The sequence below is a fragment of the Glycine max genome, chromosome 12 (assembly GCF_000004515.6).
Source record: "Glycine max cultivar Williams 82 chromosome 12, Glycine_max_v4.0, whole genome shotgun sequence".
NCBI classification, from domain to species: domain Eukaryota; kingdom Viridiplantae; phylum Streptophyta; class Magnoliopsida; order Fabales; family Fabaceae; genus Glycine; species Glycine max.
This window is the reverse complement of record NC_038248.2, coordinates 4,058,372-4,081,238: the sequence shown is the minus strand read 5'-3', so window position 1 is coordinate 4,081,238 and position 22,867 is coordinate 4,058,372. Positions and strand designations below refer to the sequence as shown.

Below are 22,867 nucleotides of genomic sequence, written 5' to 3'. Positions count from 1 at the left end.
TCTACTTGAAAAAATTGTGTTTATTTTAATAAACAAATCTTATTTTTCTTCTTAAAAAACATTTATATAAAAAACACTTGTTTTAAAGTTACTTTTTTAAAAGTATAAACAAATTTATTCATAATTTCACTCTTTTCACTTAATTACTTTCACACCTAATTAATTAAAGTGTATTAATCTTCTTATTCAATCCTTATACGAGAAATAATATATTTACTTTTAAATATATAATATTTATTGTAAAGTAATCAAGGGTACTTGAGTAAAAAATAATTAATGAAAAAACAATTTGAAAAGAGACAAATAAAATTAAAAAAAATATATTTAAAGACAGAAAGAATAATATTTATGATTATTATTTTATGATTCATATATAAGATGTTTTTTTGTTGGTTGACAATATAAAGTAATTTATACTCACATCATTTAGTGACCGATGAACCCTTGCACTTTTTTTTTGTATGGTCGAAAGAGGAAAAATTCATGAGCTAGCATTTGATCCTTAGACTTGGTATATAATGGTTTTTGGACCCTTTTTGTGAATCTTGCAAAGGCAACATGTTGAATTTTGTGACCCGAATCTTGTTTGATTTTGTTGAATAAATATTTAGAGAAAATATCTTAGTAGATTTTGTTGAAGAAATATTTAGAGAATATATGTTAGTGGATTTGGGATTGACATCCCGTATTTTTTTCTACTAATTAATTAATATTCTAGATATTTTTTCTAATTAGTGTATTAATACCAGATATTTTTTTCTAATTAGTATATCAAATATCTCTTATGATTGGTATACTAATTATTTCATCTGATTTTATTGCATTTTATATATTTTGTAACACTCTTGTAACACAATGGAGATGATAGTGAATTTCTCTCCCCAACCGGTGGTTTTTTTCCGTTTAGGGTTTTCACATAAATTCTTGGTGTTCATTATTTTTGTATTTCTTGTTTTCTATTTGTCATTATTTTGTAACAACTGGTATCAAAGCGTTGGTTTAATTTGACTAATGGCAACCATGAGATACCATATTCTGTTTTTGGATTGTAGCACTAGATTTTCGCTATGGCAGGTTAAGATGGTGGCTAATGTTGTCAGAGTCTCTCTTCATGTTTTGTGGAACATTGGGGGTTTTCTCACTACGGTGGCTTCCATTGGAAAAATGGTTTGGTTGCTATCTATCTACACCCCTTTTTGAAGAGCAAAAGAGGTTGTGTCTATTGATGGCTTTGGCCTTGTTCCAGGGCGCTTCCATTAGACCTCTGATTGATTTGGCTATTGCCATTGATCCTAGCCTTATTGTTAGCACATTTGTGTGGCAACTTCTTTGGCTTTTGTTTGTTTTTCTAGGGTAACTTTAGTTACAAGGCATAGGGAGTACCTCCACCTTGGTGGCTTGCTTTCTTCTAGGTTGTCCATTCTTATGTGGTTGCCCTTTGCTTCCTCTCCCTTTTGGGGGTTCAATAACACTATTTAAGTTTGAGTTGTACTTTTGGCTTTTGGTGTTTGCAGGCTACCTTATACTCCCTCCTTTCCAAAATATAAGTCGTTAAGGTTTTAGATATTAAGAAATGTAATTAATATGTTGAATTTCTTACAAATATGTATGTAACTTTCTAATATACCCTTTATCTATCTTATTAATTATTCTCATTTCAGCTCGTAACTACTTCCACTGAGTACTCATAATAAATGTTCATGATAATTATTAGCTTACTGATTATCAATGTAGTTGCACGGCTAGCAATCATTCCAAATACTCATAATAAACATGATGAGTCCTTTGGACTTCATATACTCATGGTCATTTGGAGTATAACATTATCATACAAACACAAGCACAGGACTGAAAAATTCTCATGTTAACAAATTTTTTTATCAAAAGTTGAAAATTATTTGAAAATATTCATGCTTTGCCCCCAAATTCTCAATCTTGTTAATAGTTTCTCTCTCAATATATATATTAGATTCTAAACGTAAAAATCATTTGTTCAACAACATGGCCTCTAATCAGATAGCACCATTACTTGATATAGATTTGAATGCTCAATTCACTCATCTAGAAATTGATAATGAAGATCCTCAACCCAAAAGTGCCAAAGAATCCCATCATCTATTGCCAAAATTAAATAGGGGTGTACCAGAAAGTTTTTCTATTGATCTCAACACTATTCCAAACACTCCACCAGTAAATCAATTTTCATTTGACTAAAACATTCAGCCATATGTTGATTTTGAAATAAAGTTCAATGAACAAAACACCTATATATGCATTTTGGTACGGTCAGACCTTAATTTTGTCCGGGCCTCCCAAAAAAAAGAAAGAAAAGAACAAAAAAAGAGAAATAAAGAAAAGAAAAAGCAAAAAAAGTATTAAGAAAAAAAAAAGAAAAGAGAACAAAAAAATTATTAAAAAAATGAAAAAATGAAAAAGCAACACTAAAAAAAAGAGGAAAAAAAGACAAAAAAAAAAGAAGAAAAGAAAAAAAAAACGTGAAAAAAAGAAGAATAAATGTACACTGTATAACCTATTGGGCTCTCAAGGACAACTCATTAAGTCAAGAGGAGAGCACAATGCATAAAAGAGAAAAGTCTATGCATAGAGAATCAGCACGAATCCTAAGGACAGAGAATTGACCAACGAAAAACCAACACTTGGCACCGCCATTAGAGAAGGGAGAGGGGGTTTCCAGGTATCCCTCATTCTTGATTGTCTCGTCTTCCTTGCTTTTTTCTTCTTTCCTTTGCACTCTATTTTCCTCTTATTCTTCTCTCTCTCTTGTTCTTTTCATTCTTTTCCTTTTTATGGTCAGCTTTTTAGTTCATTTACTCTCGTCGGTGAGCACCTTGGCATCGTTTTGGGGAGTTAGGCATCTAGGATTTTCCAACCCTGTTGCCTAATTGCACGTTGGGTCGGATCGCCCTGACCTGATTTCAACCCTAGCCCAAAAAAACAACATTGTTATTTACACCCTTTCTTTAACACATACACCTTCCTTCATTTTAGGCCTAACCCGTTTTTGCGAAGTCAAATAAAATAAACATGTTATTTGCACCCCTTTTTTTAACACATGCACATTCTTTCATTTTGAGCCTTGTTAATGGATTGTCAAGTGCACTAATGTGTCCCAAATAGTAAAGTTAAAATAGAAATTTGAGTATCGAATCCACAGAGACTTTGTTTGTACTTACGTAGATGAATATTTTATATAAAAGAAGTTAAAGAAAATTAACTTGAAAAGATTATGAGAAAAATAATAATTTAAATTGACAGAAAATTAAATCAAACAAGAGGAGAAATTAAAAAAGAATTTGAATTAATTAAAAACAAAAAAGATGAGAAAATCCAATATTATTGTAAAAGAAAATTCAGAAGATGAGAATGTTGGAAATTTAGCCTATCAGAACTACTTTTTGATGTAATGTTAATAATTTCTCTATTTATAATTATTTCAATTTACACCTGCATCTACTAGTATACTTTAACTTTGGTCTCTGACATGAAAGAACCTATTCCTTTGTAGAGTTAAAATAGTAAATTGCATTAAGAATAGAGATGTACAACAGACTAAACAAATATCAACCTATCCCTAGTGATGACTTTATTTAGATACAATTTCTCAATTCTATTAGAAAATAATGTTTTCCAATGTTACTATTAACTCGTTGACAAGTGTACCAAATTGTCACAAATAATAAAGTACTCGGAAGTCCGAGTGTCGAATTCAAAGAGACTTTGTTTAGATAAAGATTTAAAAGAAAGGATAAAAGATTTAAAGATAAAAATAGAAGATAGAGAAGATAAAATATTTAAATTAAGATATGATAAAAATAAAAGAAAATAGAAGATAAAAGATAAGAAAAGTAAAAGATAAAAATAGAAGATAAAAATAAAATAAAATCAGAATTTGATAAGGTTGGGACCTGGCCTACCTTGTTTGCCTAGGATGTATGAGTTTATGAGTTTTCTTTATGAATTTAGGTAATTCTATTCTACCCACAACTGTTCAATCACTTGCCCTTGATTCCTCACGATGACAAGCCTATTTTATTTATCTATCTTCTAAATTCCTTTGCAAAGACTCAACAAATAAAATGCATGAAGTATGAATTCTAGATGTTTGCAAGAATGCATGGGCATAAAATTATCACTCTATTCCTAGTAATTATTTTCTTATGAAATCATTTCTTTTTGTTCTATTAGAAGTTACCCTCTCCCGAGGGTCTAACCCCTAAAACCAATGCATGCATATCTTCTTTAAATCTTATTTAGAAGTTACCCTCTCCCGAGCGTCTAACCCCTAATAGAATTAAAAATGAATAAGGCAAGATAAAAGTAAGAAAGATAATAGAATAGAAAACACCTTTGCATTGATAAATAAATAATGAGTACATCATACATCGCTTGGCTTTTAGGCCTGTCAGTTACTCATGGCCATTGAGGGCTTTAAAATGGATGAGGTATAAGAACTGATGAGATAAAAGGGATGAAAGAAAGGGAGTAAATGAAACCCCTAAAAGAGGGGGTTCTGTGTTGTTGTGATTCTCCTCCTTGACTCTCTTTTTATATCGCTTGGCTTTTAGGCCTGTCAGTTACTCATGGCCATTGAGGGCTTTAAAATGGATGAGGTATAAGAACTAATGGGATAAAAGGGATGAAAGAAAGAAAGGGAGTAAATGAAACCCTAAAAGAAGGGGTTCTATGTTGTTGTGATTCTCCTCCTTGACTCTCTTTTTATAGTTGTTGGAATGGGCTTGGGCCTAATGTTAAAAAAAAATTTCAGTGATATTTTTTTGATATTTTTTGGATTTGTTTTGCTTTTAATCATATCTTCCTGATACTTCCTGATATTTTGGATATTTTTTCAATCTTTTTCTCTTTTAATCTCTAATCTCTCCTTTTCATATCTGCAAGTCATAAATAAGAAAAATATCATATCTTAATATTTAAGTCAAAGATAACTGCTAAATAAATATTTTTAAAGATATTTTCAATATATTTTTATTATCAAAATAACTCATATTTAGCCGTTATCAATTATCCCTAAATCTTACCATGCAAATGGGTGATCAAGCCACAGTCAATAATATTAAGCACATAAAATGTTAATGCAAATGTAATATTCATAAATAGATAGGAATAAAATTTATATCAAGTTAACCAACATGTTAACTAATCAATTACGATAAATTGGATCGGATTTTGCGATTTTTCCTCCTGTTGGCTGTCAAATTCCCAACAAAGGAGGTATAAGCTCTTATTATCATGGAGGTTTTACAATTATAAGAGGGAAATATTTAGTAAATGGGGAAAAAATAAGAAAGGGAATGGAGGGAAGGAATGACTCCTAATACTTGTTTCTCCTTCTTCTAGCCTTTGCCTCCTATAAGGAATTATATTCTCTTGGAATTTCGGTATGTCTTTTCCTTCTTTTCTTTTCTTCTTTTATAGGTAGCAGACTTCTTGCACTAAGTTCACCTTTACTTTCCTGAATTAGCCATACTTTCCTTAATTTGTTTGTTTTCCTTAATTATTCTACTTTTCTTAATTAGCCTATTTTCCTTAATTAATCTTATTTTCCTTAATTAACCCTACTTTCCTTAATTAGCTCGCTTTCATTAATTATTTCTACCTTCCTTATCCTGTTTTTTTGTTTTGTTTTACTCACTAAGCATCATATATTCATTAGGTTTAATACTCTCTGCACAAAAACTTAAATGATGTTAATTTAATAATTATTTGTTCAAAAAGGAAAAATTATAAATTCCTATATAATTTAACCCCAAAATATAATTATAATTACCAATTATCAAGCCTAGTCCATTTTTTGATGCAAAGTCTAAAATAAATAAATACTGATGGTTACACCACCTCCATTATATATGCACCCCTGCCACTTAAATTGGTGACTAGACCTATCATATTAGCACTCCGTCAGTTGACTAGGCTTGTCATGTCAGCACTCTGTCAGTGTTGACTAAGTCAAAGTCAATTCTTTGACTTTGACAAAAAAAGAAAAATAAAAATATTTATATATATTAGTAGATAGTTCTTTATTTTATTTTATTTCTTTATTTTCTCTATCGTTTATTTTATTTTTCAATGTGATTTTTTTATCATTGTTTAGTTAGTTAGTTTAATTAATAATGTTGTGTAAATATCTTATTATTCATCTTTTTTTCCCCATGTTTCAATCCTGCATCCTTAATTACTAAGTGTACTTGTCACTTCTATTTTATCCTTTTTTATTTTCATTCTATTTATTTGATTTCATAGCACTATAACCATTATTTATTTATTTTTGCAAATTCGCATTAGCATTCTTTAGTACATGCTTACGTTCTTTGCACTCCATGCTGAGTCTCCGACTTGCTTGGCGGTGTTTTAATGACGTGAATAAATTTTGTGAAAGTCATGTTGGGTATTCGACTTGCTTGAGTTCACAAAATTTACCACAAAACAAATTTTTTTTTCAAATGGTCTTAGAAAGTCTACATTCTAAGACGGTTCTTTGACAATCGTCTTCGAATTCTTAAATTTTTTATTTTAAAAAAAACGAGGATTCTAAGACAATAAAAATCATCTTAGAAAGCCTATTTTCTAAGACAGTTTTCCCAATTTTTGAAAAATCGTCTTAGAATTCTCATTTTTTATTGTTTTTTTAAATATTCTAAGACGATTATCAACATAAAACCATGAAAACCGTCTTACAATGGTAACTTTTCTAAAAAGATTTTTTAAGAACCTTCGTAGAAAGTCTTGATTTTCAACAACGTTGGCTTCAAAGACGATTCAAAACTATGTCTTTAAATGTGTTAGAAAACCGTCGTGAAAACATGTTTTTTTAGTAGTGAGGACTGTAGGCACACTTGAGACCTAACTAATACATTCAGTTAAAAAAGAAGTTATCCGAACATTTTTAATTAAGAAAGTCTTACTTGCCATCAAGGAAAAATGCCCCAGAGAAGAAATTGGTTCTCCAATATTCATTCAACAAGACAATGCTAGAACACACATTGATTCTCAACATGAAGAATTTTGTCGAGTGGCATCACAAGATGGATTCGATATTCGTTTGATGTGTCAACCATCGAATTCTCCATATTTAAATGTTTTAGATCTTGATTTTTTCAATGCAATCCAATCCTTACAATATAAGGATGCACCTAAATCTATTAATGAGCTAATATGTGTGGTTGAAAGATCCTTTGAAGAATTTTCAACTATAAAGTCAAATCACATATTTTTAACATTGCAATCTTGTATGATTGAAATTATGAAAGTAACAAGTTCCAATAACCACAGGATTCCACATTTGAAGAAAGTGATGTTAGAAAGTGAAAATCAATTGCCTATACAATTGAAATGTGATTCTGCACTAGTGCAAGATATTTTTCGCTGTTTAAATTAACTTTCATTTTTATCAGACATTTAATTATATAAATTTAAATTTTTTAGGGTTCAATCAATTTCATTTCCACCTTGCAATGATGTAATTTCGTTCCAATGAATATTATAATTATAATTGTGCTGCAATTTCGGTACCAATGAATATTATAATTATAATTGTGCTGCAAATATTATAATTACTATTAACGCGTATCATGTGGATACTAAATTAGTAAAGAAAAAAAGCAAAAAAAAAATGTGTTTGACTCCACGTATTCCCATTTATCAAGCTACCAAAATCTATTGCATAAAAAAAATCACTACTAAGAAATACGAAACGATTAATCCTCTAAAAAGACAAATTCTTACCAAGAAACCCTATACCATAAGCCATTCTTAAGTTATCTCTGCATATTTAATAAAACTTTGGAAGATAAATCTTCATCATAGCCCTTACTTCCGTTTTAAGGTCCTTTTCATTTGAACTTTCATCATCATCATTCGGAAATTTGTTCCAATCAAATCCACAATTTGTAGGAAGATTTAAATCTATATCAAATACTAGCTTTTGTTTTGATGTGACATCAATGAAGTCTTCATCTTCTGCATCTATTGAGTCTTGAACCACCTCTAAATCCATGGAATCTTGAACTATCTTTGACAATATAAAGTCTTCGTCATCTTTTGTATCCATAGAATCTTTAACAATCTCAACATAAACTATTTTTGAAAATGTAGAGTCTTCACCATCTTGTACATCATCACCTTAAATTGTCTCCAAATCCATGGAATCTTTTATTATTTCTAAAAATATAGTGTCTTTGACATTCTTCGTTGCTTTTGAAAAAAACAAACTTCTCAACCTTTTATAATAATATGTCATTGTTTTGTGAGTAATCCACATCAAGACAAATTTACCAGTGCAACTATTATGTACTTTGGGGTAAATATTGGAAATGTTAGTCTTAGTTGGAATCCTGTAATTAATATATACTCAGAAATGGTAAATAAGTGTTCCTTTAGAAACTAAAGTTATGAAACTTGAGAATAACACTCTTAATAATGGTTAAGGGTATTCTTGGAAAAATGTATTTAATGCTTCATTGGTTTTCTAAAACAACTTATATTTTGAAACAAACTTTTATCTCTAAAAAGACTTATATTTTGGAATGGAGGGAGTAGTAGACACTCAAGAAATTATTGAGAGGGCCCACTTTAGTGACCTAGATTATGTGAAGCTGATATTGTGGAGACAGACCACATTGATGGAGACCTACTAATTACTTTTGATGGCAACACGAGAGTCGGTGATGAATGGATTCTAGACTCTAGTTGTATGTTTCATGTGACTCCTAATCGGGATTGGTTCGCGACATATGAATTAGTGCCCAAAGATACTATGGTGATGGGTAATAATGCGTCATGCATGATAACTGGTACTGGGATAGTCCAAATTAAGATGTTTGATGGAGTTATTCGTACACTTGGTGATGTTATGCATGTTCTTGATGTGAAAAAAAGTCTTATCTCTTTGTGTACTCTTGATTCAAAAGGTACAAGTACACTAGTGAAGGTGGAGTCTTGGAGATTAGCAAAGGGAGATTCTATGTTATACATGGTTCTATAGATTTGGGTGATATTGCTATAGTCACTCATTCTCTATCAATTGGCGTTGGTTGTTAAGTTTAACTCTTTGGAACTTTTGTGTGGAAAAGGAAGAAATGATTCATTTGTTGTTAGAGTTAGAGTTTATGGTTTCTTCATTGCATTATGGAGTTCATGTCAATGCGGAGATTTGTTGTTGTGCATGACCTGCAATGTAATTATGATTCCGTGCGAAGGATATTTTGAGAATGAAAAAGAATCATTGCCTTAGTATGGGTCAATAGCAAATGGAATGGGGCAAATAGCAACTCCCATAGTAAAGGCCAGAAGACAAGCCCAAATTACTCGTTGACAAGGACAGGAGAACTATGGGCTTCGGCTTACTTCAAAACTGAATTAGCCTAAAAGTTTGAACATACAATTAGATATTGAAAGCCTTTGGACCTAAAAGGAAAAGACTAAAAGCCTGGAACTACTGTCTTAAAAAAGGCTGCAAACTAGAGCCAATTTATTATCTTTAATCATTGGCAAAAATCAGGCCCAAAATACTTATTGACTCAACAATGAATATTTCCAATTTTATTTCCCATGATATACTGGTTACTCACACGATGATACAAGGAATAAAAAATTATCAGAATTTAATAAATTTGCCAATAACTAAAAAAGAGTTTATGTGTAATTAAAAAAATAGGAAATGTCAATATAATTTGTTTAATTATTCTAATATAATTTGTTTAAATATTAATATTAAGGTATCGTAGTTATTCAAAATATACTAAAGTAAATTAATTAAAAAACTAAAATTTTAGTATGATTGCTTCGGTGTTCTACATTTTTTCATAATCAAAATTATAATAAAATATTACAAGAAATACACCGATCTACGTACCTAAACCAAACTCTATCTAAACTGCTGAATCCTTTACATGAAAACTAACCACACATCTGATCTAAATACAACTTGGAGGATTTCTTCACCAATCTGAAAACTTAACGATATCACTTCATCTCATAGAAAACAAGTTCCATGACGTCACTTTGATCAAGTTATCTAGACGCAAAAAATCCCAAGATTCATTTCTGAAAATAACACAAAATTCCGTACAGAGTGACCATGATATGAAGATAGTAAACCATATGAAGATCCCAAGTTTCGGTGTTCTACATTCATTTATCCTTTACAAAGATGAACATAGGAATGAATGATCCTTTATAAGTTTAATGGTGTATTTGGATTAATTTCATGAAGAAAAACAATCAATTACATTTTCATGACGAAGATAAAATAATAAATAGTTATTTTTATTTATTTTTTTGCTATTACAATAATTTGATAGATAAAATTAATTTTTGTTTGTAATTCAAACACGCTATAAATATGTTTGAGGTTCTATGGTGTATTTATTTTTATATTTTGTTATTTGCTTAAAAAGTTATGAACTTAATTAAAATACATTGATTAGTATTTGCAACTAACGAGCAGAAAATAATTATAATATTTTATTACTTTAATTAAAAGGGTTTGATTAACTAATGACTTTAAGATATTAGTTAAGAAATTAAAAAAATATTTATTGTAAAAATTATAAAAAAAAAAATAGAAAATATTTTATCAACAACATAATTTTATATATCTCAATAGAAATAATTTTTTCTTTTAATTCATTAACCAATACATTAAGGACACTTATTAATATTTACCTAATTAAAATTACTGAATTTTCCCTGAATTAGGTTGTTAATTGGAAACCAAATCTCATGATACTCATCGACCACATTGGGAAGCCTCCGCATATCTAAACCTTATCCAAAACCAAATCTCCGGCTAGATTCTGACATCAATCATCAACCTTGGTTTCCTCAAGCACCACATGATAAATGATGGACTGAGCCAATCTATCTGAATATATTCATCTTTTTAATCAAATGCAAAATTACATTTCTAGTCTCATTAAGTAAATTCGCAATTGTAAGGTCTTCAACTTGAATCGTTTACCAGTCTGGAGGTGTGAGGATGCTATGGCATTGATTTCAAAGGGAAATTTGAAGTGCTTGCAATAATTAACCTCATGACGACTAGTCTCCCCAAGTAAAGGACACTCTATCCTTGTGATCCCAATGAACCAACCTCTATGGGTGCATGTTTATAGGATGAATTAAGACAATTTTATCTTAATTTTTTATATAATCATTTATATCTAGCATGATAGTAGATGAGACATTCTTCTATGTATATAAGAAAAGAAATATATAATATATTAAAGCATTGAGTACCAGTATACTCAAAATTAGAAGTGGACACCTTAAATATGTTCCGAGCCAACCTCTCCTGTTGCACCATAAACAGATCCTCCACATCATGAAAACGAATAACTAAATGCCTTCTATACAAAAATAATTTAGACAACCATCCTGCACTAAACACCTAAGCCTGATGCATAATTTTTTATTGAAAAATATTAATTATTAATTTTTGTTAGAATGTTAATGGAAAAGATTCGAATTTATTGACTTTTTTTCTTGTCTTATTTCTTCTCTCTTCAATCATCAAATAAACTTTATATTTGCCTGATGCATGTAAAATGATTTCCATGTAATTGTTATAATGGCCAAATCAACGAAAAGATGTCATAATGGCTAGAACATGTATCTATAAGCTAGCAATACACCCATAATAGATTCACATGCCAGCATACTATGGGGATACTGAAATCTCGGATGGTTTACATTTTAACCCAAGACCACGACCTTAGTTTAAATTAGCTCCACTCAGATTATGAATCTTTAAAATAGAGCCTTGTTAATTCCTAACTATAGCAAGTCACAGCTTTTTTTTATTGATAAATGTTAGTTGTTAAAATATTAATTTTTGTTAGCAAGTCACATTGACATTCCACAATTTGCTATTTACTTCCTTTCCTTCTCCCTTGATCATTCAACTCACCTTAAATCTCCCTCTAGCAAGTCACATTGACATTCCACAATTTGCTATCTGTTCTTTGTCTCTCTCAATTAATCCATGGAATTGCTGAATATGAGATCAATCCATGTTGACTAGCATAGCTATATTAATTCCAATCCACTTTAATCATTAATTAATTCTCTCTATATATTTATTGAAGCTCCTCACTCAGAAAATATGCTGGATTCATTCCACTGCACTAAAACAATGGATGCAGATTTACTCAGCTTTCTGGTATTCTCTGCAACAAATCTTTCCAAGCAAATAACTTTACTTTCAGCCGCACACACTTGTTCCACAACAACTTAAAAGATCCGTGTTCTGTCAAAATTTCCTCCTTCACGATTGAATAAGCTGATTTCACGGAGTAATTTCCATTTCCTTCCCTTTTCCATCAACATCTATCACTATAGTCCTGTATTATAAGTTAGAATTAGAACTCACAATTTGAAAAGTGGAATTCTCTTTCATACCATTATCTCAATTATTAGACATCCTAGGGAAGAAGAATGCTGCATAATTAATCTATTGGAATAGGAATAGTATTTCCTTAACAATCCTATTTGTTGTTGGGCAGAGCCGCTACCATGAGATAAGCCAGCCATGATCAATAACGACAAAAAGAAAAAGAAGCTCTTTAAAATGATCATCATGTACGTTTATTTTGCATAAAGTACCATAATGTAATTAAATATGCATTAAAACCTACTATATGAAAATACTCTAAAATGGCTTTCAGTTGTAATTACGGTAGAAATTTAGGGTATACTAATGGACAATATGAAAAGAAGAGTGTAATATTTTAAAATAATGAAAAGTAGTGTGTCGTTTAAACTGTTATTTATAATATATAGGATAATATAATTTATTATATTTAACATTCTTTAATATATACCCATTGCACACGTTAAAATATCAATTAAAAATTTATTAGTTTTATAATATTTTCTTACTAAATTTAAAATTCATATATATTCTAATTCATAGCTTTTGGCGGAGATATAAAGTTTTATTATATTCACATGTGAAAAAATATTTATTTAACAAAAAAAATTATGTTTAATTTTTTTAGTATGTAAATTTTTTTAAAACTATCTATGATCATACATTACCAAGAGTTTAATATGTAACTTAATGAGTTAGAAAATAGGCATGTTATTGGTATCTGACCCAACTAAAAAAATCATTTATACTCTATTACATTTACTTATCCTTATGATCCACTCCCAACTGGACCCCACCCCACCCCCAAATAATTAAAAAGAGTTTGGCTCTGCATGATATTTTGTGTGTGTACCCATGAAGTGTATATTGACTTTCTATCTGAGTAAATTAAATAGAATTTTTCTTTTAGTAACAACTAGCAATCACTCACTCAAAAACATTGTGAGTTCAGTTACGATTTAAAAGATACAGTGAGGTAAAACCATTTTCCTTAGGCAATCATGTACTTTTGACTCGTATAATATTGTCCTCACTGGACATATATGCACTTGTGATTAATTTTAAGTAGGAGCGTTTGCGTTTCCATCTTCTCGATTTGAGAAAAATAAATCATCTGATTTGATTGTAAAAAACTTGCAGCAAAGTTTGGATTAGTTTAACAACAATACCAAATTCAAACCAATTTAATATGCTCTAATTTTGCAGTTTGTGAATTGCACGATTTTTATTTTTATCTTATTTTTAAGGGACAGTCCTTTATTGTTTAGTTAACGAATAAATGAAATCTTAATTAGAGTAGGGTAATAGAGTTTTAAACTAATAGATGAATTTTTAGTGACTAGTTTCTCAGTTAAGGAATAACATTTCTAAAATACATAACAAATATAAAAGAAAAAATTTTCAATTAAAAATCACAACTTGATATAAATTACAAAGTAGAAGTCAAAATAATTTAAACTTTATTTGACTGTACAATAAAAACCAATATTAATTTAAAAATTTTATAGTTTAGTTCGGTTATAAATATAAAAGCTGAAAACCATACTAAATCAAATATAAATAATAAAAAAGTATTTTTTTTTTTTTACAAAAACAGTTCAATTTTTTATTTTTTTAAAATCAGTTTACCAATTTAAAATGGTTTGGATAGGTGCCTGAGCACTCGCACTTGTGAGAGGATTTAATTTCCAAATTATTTGAACATAAAAAGTTATTTTATGAGATGGAAGCTAGCTAGCACAAGGTAGGATACAGTATACAAAACCCTTTCATAACAAAATAAAAAAATCAGAAAAAAAAGCCTTATTCTTATCTTATCCTCCTTTGCTTCCACTCCATGTCCGTATAGCTAGCTTTAAAGGAGGACATATACTCTTATTATTAAAAACATCTTATTGTAGGATCAACAACTTCTCATGATAATGCAGTACAAAACTTCTAGTTTTCAGAACAACATTGTTTAATAATTTGATATAAAATGTATTTTTTTATTGATTTAACCATTAAATTATATCAAATAATTTATATTTTATTGTATTTTAAAGAATTTATAATATGCCAATTTTAATATATGAATAAAGTAATAAATAATTTTGATTAATATATATATATATAGTTTCATTATGCCTCTCACCATTTGCGATCTCCGCAACCACTTTGCAATGATACTGTACTTTGAAATTTGTTTATGCCATCAATAGCAACAATATATAACAAAGAGACTGAACCCGGAAGAATAAAAAAAAGCTGAACACAATACAGAATGGAAAATCAAAACTTCAACTATTTACGGCTATGCTATGGCAACGTATAAAGCAGCCTTAATTGGTTTGCATCTTCTCCATGATGAAATGCAGCTGAGGCTTCCAGGTGGATGCAACCATCACTCATACAAATGCATACCATCAATATGATTCTGAAATAACGGAGTTCTGTCATTCTTTCCTTTTTCTGACAAAAATGATAGAGAATTAGGCCCACTAAATGCTCCTGCTACAGAATTTGATCCAAAGGTCATAATTGATTCTGATGAAAACTTAGGGGCTAACTTTATGAAAGAAAAATAAAAACTTGAGTTAAGGTTCAATGATAACAACCCGTGTGCAAGCAGGCCTTACAAAAATATGAAAATAGCATGAGTAATCATATAATTAATGGATGATGATTAATATTCTTTCTCATATATTTATCATTTCACCCGATCATTTTATCTCATATTTTGCTCTCTTTTCTTTTTATATTGCAAAAATATAAAATTGTAGAGATTTGTCATATAAAATAATTTCTCGTTAAGTCACCATATCGAAGTCATGCATGTACCAAGCTATATACTGCTATTTTTTTTTTTTTTACAGCAAAGCTATATACGGCTAATGTAAATGCTAATCCCCACTCACCCACTATTAAAAAAAAAAAAAAAGAGCAAGCGCTCTTTGCTGTTTATCTACATGAACAAGCTGAAGTAAGAAATCAAATTCTCTATTTATAAGATCTTATTAAATGTATATTGTGTTCATTGCTAAAGACCATAGAATGTGGATGACTACACATGCATAAATTTTTGTCCTACACAAAGCAAAAACATTAAGCTTAATGGAAGCTCAATTATTTATTTTAAAAAAAAAAGCTCGATTGTGCTTGTTCTATCGGTAGAAAAGTAGCTGAAAGTGTGAAACTAGCAAACACGAGTTTTTTTAATACTCAAGAAGAATATATAATGAATAGTAAATTAGCATTTTTCATCATTCCTCCACCTAAATATCAAGCTCCCAATCCCAAAGACCATATTTTTTTTCCTAATTATCTTGTAGACTTGATTTAAATGGAATTCCCATTAACACCTCCAAAAGAATTTATTTTTCTAAGGAATTCTTTTGGGTGGTTGGATCATGGCCGACAATGGCATCAAGCCATCAACAAAGTGTAAAGAGCTTTTCTCTTTAAAGTACACATATGTTCCAAACTTTGACATGGGTGGAGGAATATAATTACTACTGGTACATTTTTTTTTTTTTCTTTCCTTTACTTGAGCTTAGGTGGAAGCTTATATTTTCTCCAAGCGAATGATGAACGACAGGAAAGCATATGGTGAAACTTCAAAGGTAATGTAAAGTTATGTTTCAAAATTTGGAGTGGGGTTATAGTGTCTCCAACATATATGAGCTCAAAAGGTAGGCCAAAAATAAAATAGTATACAAAGATCTCATGTAACCTAAAGTTGTATTATATGGGGTTTTAGTTGTGGGGTTCTTTTCCAAAGAGCTAGTTCCTTAGGTTGCATACTTGTGGCACCTAAATCCATATATAGCCATTTTTCTTATCTCACGGATATATATTCCGGTTTGCTTTATGTGTTCATTGTGGTATTTTCTAGCTTTCAACTTTTAATTGCAATAATTAATAGCATTTGGCTAATTGCTAGTAGGACTAAGCTCCCACAGATCGCCCTACAATATCACATGACAACTTGGTTAGCTTTCTAATAAACAAACTAAAAGCCACCTGTTTTACTTTAATCTAGCCCATTAGGGCAGCTTCCATTAAAAAAAATGAAAATCTAAAGAATTGTGCTGGGTATAGAAAACTAATTTAGGGAAGCCAATAGAGCAGTGGATTTTCTGGCAAATTTGGATCATAGGGTCAATTTTGTGATTTCTGTTGTTGATACTTTCTCTCCTCCTTTGGGTTTGATTCTGGCAGAGAATGGTAGGGGAGTTGTTTTCGAGCGCTTTGTAAAGCCGTAGTATTTTTGTAATTACCCCAAGCATAACAAAAACTAATTTAGGAAAAAAGGATGGTACAACAGCTCAAGGCAAAGAAAGCTTCTATGCTAAAAAAAGTGTTAGGTTTGAATTTGTATCTGTCAACAAAATTTTATCTTGCTTTATCCACCAACTCGTTAGAGTTTTTTTTTTTAACAGAACTCCTTAAAATTAAAACAGTTAGTTTTTGCCAACCAATTATATTTAAAGACACTTTATTAGATTAATATCGTAAATTACTTTTCACAAACAGAATCTCTTTGCGTTCTTATATAAAGTTTAATTTATATAATTATGAATAAGAATATACTTAATTTGTTAACATGACGTACATATCATATGGTGGCTTGCTTTAAATTGTTTATACTGATACAATCAACTAATTTTAATATGAATCAGGTCAGGTAATTAATAGTTACAATTAATTTAATGTATTCAAGAAGATGAAAAATGAATTTAATTAATGAATCAGGTAAAGAAAGTTTAGAAAGTAGCTAGGACGCTAAGAACCTATCCTATCAATCAAATGATGCTACATTTGTAATTAATAATATAATGCACTGTCTGTTATATATGAGAGATATATAACCTAATCATCATTATTCAATACGACATCAAAGATTCTTGAGATATATCCAAGATTTATAGGCATTACAATAATAGATTTATCAATCCCTCAAGATTTACACGTGATTACCACTAACTGTTAAGAAAAATATACATCGCAAATTAATAGATTGAGAAGCTGATGATATGTAAATGATAATAGGCAGTACGTAATGGATAATTAATTAGTTAGCCAATTATTATTTAGTTTTCAGTATATTGGTTAATCCAATTCATTGTGTCACAAATATAATTAACACGTTAAAATATTCATTTAGAAAAGGAGATCTAGAATATCATGTTACCAGAGAATATGTGAAAATTAAGAAAACCTGTAATATATATATAAAAGAAAAAGAATAGATGAATAGGCTATATTGGCCTTGAGTACCTTTTTCTTTTCATGGATATATATATATATATATATATATATATATATATATATATATATATATATATATATATATATATGGATTTACGTGGGATCATTCAAAATCACGTTAAAAACTAATTAACATAATTTTAGACAAATATTGAATACTCAATTCTATATATGTTGAGAAGTTTATTTTAAATTGATAGTTGATTTTGAGTTAAACTAAATTTAGTATGTCATGTGTATGTTTTCATATTGAATATGCACGTTAATTATTAAAATTACATCAACCTTTCAAAATAAAATTAAAATTACATCAATTGAATAAAATAACGTGTGTGAAGTAACTTTTACATTAAATCAATTTTTCTTTTACTAAATTGTAGCCTCGTCCTCACTAAAATCCAAATAAATGAAACACAAAATCAAATATGTGCTAAATAACTTTTCCATTGAACCAATTTTATTTTTTTTGCTAAATTTTCCTACTAACTTGTTTTTAATTAAAATATTCTTAACATAAATCTAGTCATTTCAAAATCAATTCTACATAAAACCAATTTTATTTTAAATCAATTTTACAAATATGCTCGCCTAAATACACTTACTCATGCATGTTGCCTTCTCTATGTGAATGTGTAATTAAAGTTTCACGGCATCCAACTAATGAGAGGATCAGTCTAATAATAAAACACTTAAAACTTAAGTTTTAAATTCACCAACAAAAAATTATTTATTGTTAATACTTATAAAGTAAAAAAGATCTTATACATTAAAAAAAATCACATATGTTAATAAAAAGACCTAACATATTTAAAGTAAAAAATTTATTTTAAAAATTATTTTTGGACTAATTTTTTGTTTTACTGGCTCTACCCATGAGTAATGCAAAGCTTCCAAAATGATCCCACAATCTTAAATATATTGTTGCAAATCAAAATTTATTTTGGACACAGTCCTATCGAGGGGACCCAGTAACGGGGTAGCTTTGGCCCAAGATTATGGACAGTGGACAATTAGGGTTTAAGTCGTTTTGAAGGGAGTACCGTGGCAGCTAGCTAGGCCGGAGCACACTACAGGAACACATGCGTCTGAATTGTTAGCATCAAACAGTGTGTGTCCAAGCATTCAATAACTCCAACAATGCACCATCCATGCATCTTCACTGCATGTCTGTACCTTCGTGTTTATTTTGTCTTTTCTAATTGATATCCGGGTTAATCTTTTTCGAGCATTTTCTGAATAAGTGACTAATTCTCTTTCTTATTTGATAAAAAAAGGTTGTTTACATTTAAATGGAACATGTTTAACACAAAATGATTCAGACAATGGTATAAGACAATCTTTATATTCAAAGAGTGAAAATAATTTATTTAATAAAAAAAATTATGTTTAATTTTTATTGTAATAAAATTCCATCGAATAACAGTTAGTCATGTATTGTAATTGAGATTGATTTCTAACCCAATGAGTTGGGTTGATGTACACATGTAATTTCTCATTTAGGAAAAAAATTTAAAAAGTATGATAAACCTAATATGTTATTCAACACATAAAAATAGAAAAAAAAAACATAAATATAATAAGGATGTATGATGTAATAGGATAAAGAAAAATAAAAAATGTTAATAGTGTATAAAATTATGAATAATTCATATATTATTACTCTATTTAAATTAAGAGATTTACAATAATATTATTTTAGATCCTTCACCCACTCAAGGTGCTTCTCTCTCGCAGTATATATATATATATGGAAATAGCTAATGGAATAGAATTTAACTTTTATACATCTAAAAAATATTTTTCCAATCAATCAGTTAAAAATTATAATAAATATAATTTTAAAATAATTATTATAAAAATTAATAAATTTATTATATATAACTTTTTGTTATTAGATAATAATCTAAAATCTTTTTATATTGTCATTGTCAGAGCATTAACAATTTTATCATCACAAAAATTATCTACGATTGATAGAATAATTAAATTGTTTAATGGATAAATATATGAGTATGGCTAATTAATTAATATCTACAAAATTTAATTGAAATGAGTATGGTCACTAAGGATCGGTGCAACATTTTTGCTTATTGATCCTTCACTTAACCTATCATTGTGTTTGTTCTTTTTTTATTATTATGTTATAAGTATAAAGTATTTATTAATTTTATCGATAACTAATTTTTATTGAAAAATTTGACTAATTATAGTTAATAAAGTCTCATCTCCAATCATATTTTTTATTTCATAAGACCAACTCAAACCTAAAACCTTATTAAAGGGATTTGAGTTTAATTTCACTCAAACTAATGTAATGTTAATTTGTGTTTTCTCTTTTTTAATCTCAATTAAAATATAAGAAAAAATTGATGAAGTGTGCACCATTATTTCCTCATTCAATAAGGTAGTTGATTGATTATATAGTTGTCAAACCTTACTCATCTTCATAACGAAACTCTACTTCTTTATGATTTGTACAACTAGTACATTTATTGTCTTCAACAACAATGATGTTAGTATATGTAATTGATTAATATTTGATATACTTAGGTAAGAAAATGAGTAAATTGAGTTCAATTGATTCGATTAAAACTTAAACTCATTAGTTCGATTCCATTCAATATTTTGATTATGTTATATATTTTATTTATATATTTATTTCATGCAAAAAAACTTAATTTAAAAAGTTAATTATCCAATGAAGTTAATTATATATATAGACCAAATTATACATAACTTAAGTCCAACTCATTTATTTAAGGAGCTAAAATGTGTGTTCACTTATTTGTAAATCAAATTCAACAAATCAATTATTAAATTGAGTCTTGAGCTAATTTTGATTTGTTCATTCTCAGCCTTAAAATATGCTAATGGTGTATTGAATTTATAATGAATTTGATCATTTTTTTTTCAATCCCTTTAATTTGTTTCCTTTTTTTTCATTTTGTAAGATATCCTTAAATCAACCCAACTTAACCCAAATACAATTAAGTGGGATCAATTCATGTCAAAACTAAGAATGAAGAACTCGATCTAATTACATATGTTCTACCTAATTTATGTTTTATTTACCCACCTAATAAATTGACCACCCTACCCCCGACTTATATTTACCCCTAATAATTTGGGTCATAACCCCAAAATGAAGAGAGAGAATACATTTTTGGATTCAACCTTTAAATTGGAATTAAGTAATCGATAATTGAACATTTTGTTAACTTAATTTTATCTTTTCTCTTATTTATTTTTTTACATTATTTGGACAAAATTAAATGTTTGTAATTAATTGTTTTTCAAGTTAATTTTTTAAAGCCACAATTTGAAGTGGAAAATTTACTAACGAAAAGCTTTTCAATTCATGTGTCAAAGGAAGCATAATGATTTTGTCCTCCACTTGTCTACGACATTAAATTCTCTTTTAATAACCATAGCTTAATTCTAATTTATCTTTTATGTTGACATAAAGCACACACTTTCGACAAAGCCATCACTAATTCACAACCCACCTAATAAATCATCAACATGGCAATGGCAATGGCAAATCCAGATTAATCAGTGGCTTTTCATACTAAAAGGATTACCATTTTGGAATTGTCACCGTGAAGTGGTGTACCAGTTGGCACGGAAATTCCACCTAATGAAATATCGAATATGTTAAACTCCATTGATATATAGTGTTGTCTTTTGTTGCCATTCAGTTTGGCGTTTAATTTGCGTGATTTGATCATAGTATTTAACATTATTTACAAAAAAATGGGTTGATTATTAAATATTAGATTAAATATATTTTCAATCTCTATAAATACAATAAATTTCGTGTTTAGGCTCCTAAAATTAATTTTTCTCCTATTAATCCTCATTTATGAAATTGTATCAGATATGTTTTTTTTTCATGAAAAAAATCATGCTTTTATTCTCTATTTTATAAAAATATATAAATAAAAATCACATATGACGCATTTCTATAATTGAATAACTAAAAAGAGACAATTTGTTTTGAAAAGACTAAAAGCAAATATTATCCTATTTACAGGAGTTAAAAAAAAATGACCCTAAAATATTTTATTTTCAAATTTATCGTGATAGCTGAGTAGTTCATTAGCATTCCAAGATATAATTTCGTACTAGGTTAATCGATCAAAATTATTCAAATCGAAAACAAAGTGTTAATTAAGTGTATAAGAATTAGCATAGTAAGATATAAAAAGGGCGACTAAAAAGACAAAACAATGAATTCCTAGCTAGCCGTTTTGCTGCATTAATGTATAAAAAACAATTATAAGAAGCGGAAGCTGATATATATAGATCCTGCTGCTACCTACTGTATTTTATAAGTAAACTATATATATTGCCAAAAACGATTGCAGCAAATTAAAAAGTATGTCCCCGAATTTCATCAAACTGATTGATTGAATTGGTAGATTATTACAAAAGACAGGAAAAATTTATTTGTTACTTTAATAAATGTAATGCACACATGGAGATTCGAATAATTGAAATTTATAATTTCTTAAGCCAATTAATTAATTAGGAGTTTTATTATAAGGAAACAAGCACAAAGAAGTAGTAGTGAAATGATACTGAAGCACGTTCACGTTCCCCTTAGATTAGGGGAGCCCCATGTGATAATCGCAACACCAATCTGTTTTGTCATTTTGTTTGGCTCTATGCGTCTTGCACGTGTGCCTTTCATTCCATTGATTTCTACAAATGAGGCTTGTCTCTGCATCCTCCATTCCTGCTTTATCTAGCTCCTCATTCTCCACAAACTTATACTTGTTAATTCTTTTCAAGTTCTTGGTTTATTTATTTATCATTATCATTAAGGATAAAAAATCTTATTTACAAATTTTAAAATTTATTAAATAAAAAATGCATCTTCTGTTATTTGTTTTTCTTCTCTTTATCGTTAAAGTCTTATTAAAATTAAACAATATGATTGGATAATTCAAGAGCCCAAACTAGTATTCACACCTTTGCAATGTACAATATAAAAAAATATTTTAATATTTTAATTTAATTTATTTATATTTATCTACATTCTTCTATATTGAGGATCGATATGAGCTTAATTAGGGTTTTGATTTTACCAACCCTACGTTTTTGTTTTTATACTTTTTTTGGTAGTTAGATTTTAATTGTTATATATTATTAGTTTTCTAACCCGTGACAACCAACTTCATAATTCGCTTAACTTGCGTTTAGAAATTA

General features: G+C 28.9%; 1 pseudogene; it reads left to right on the top strand.

Moving 5' to 3' along the window:
* The first annotated feature begins 1,020 nt into the window (after nucleotides 1-1,020).
* Nucleotides 1,021-8,672, top strand: LOC100805438 (bax inhibitor 1-like; annotated as a pseudogene).
* The last annotated feature ends 14,195 nt before the right edge of the window (nucleotides 8,673-22,867 follow it).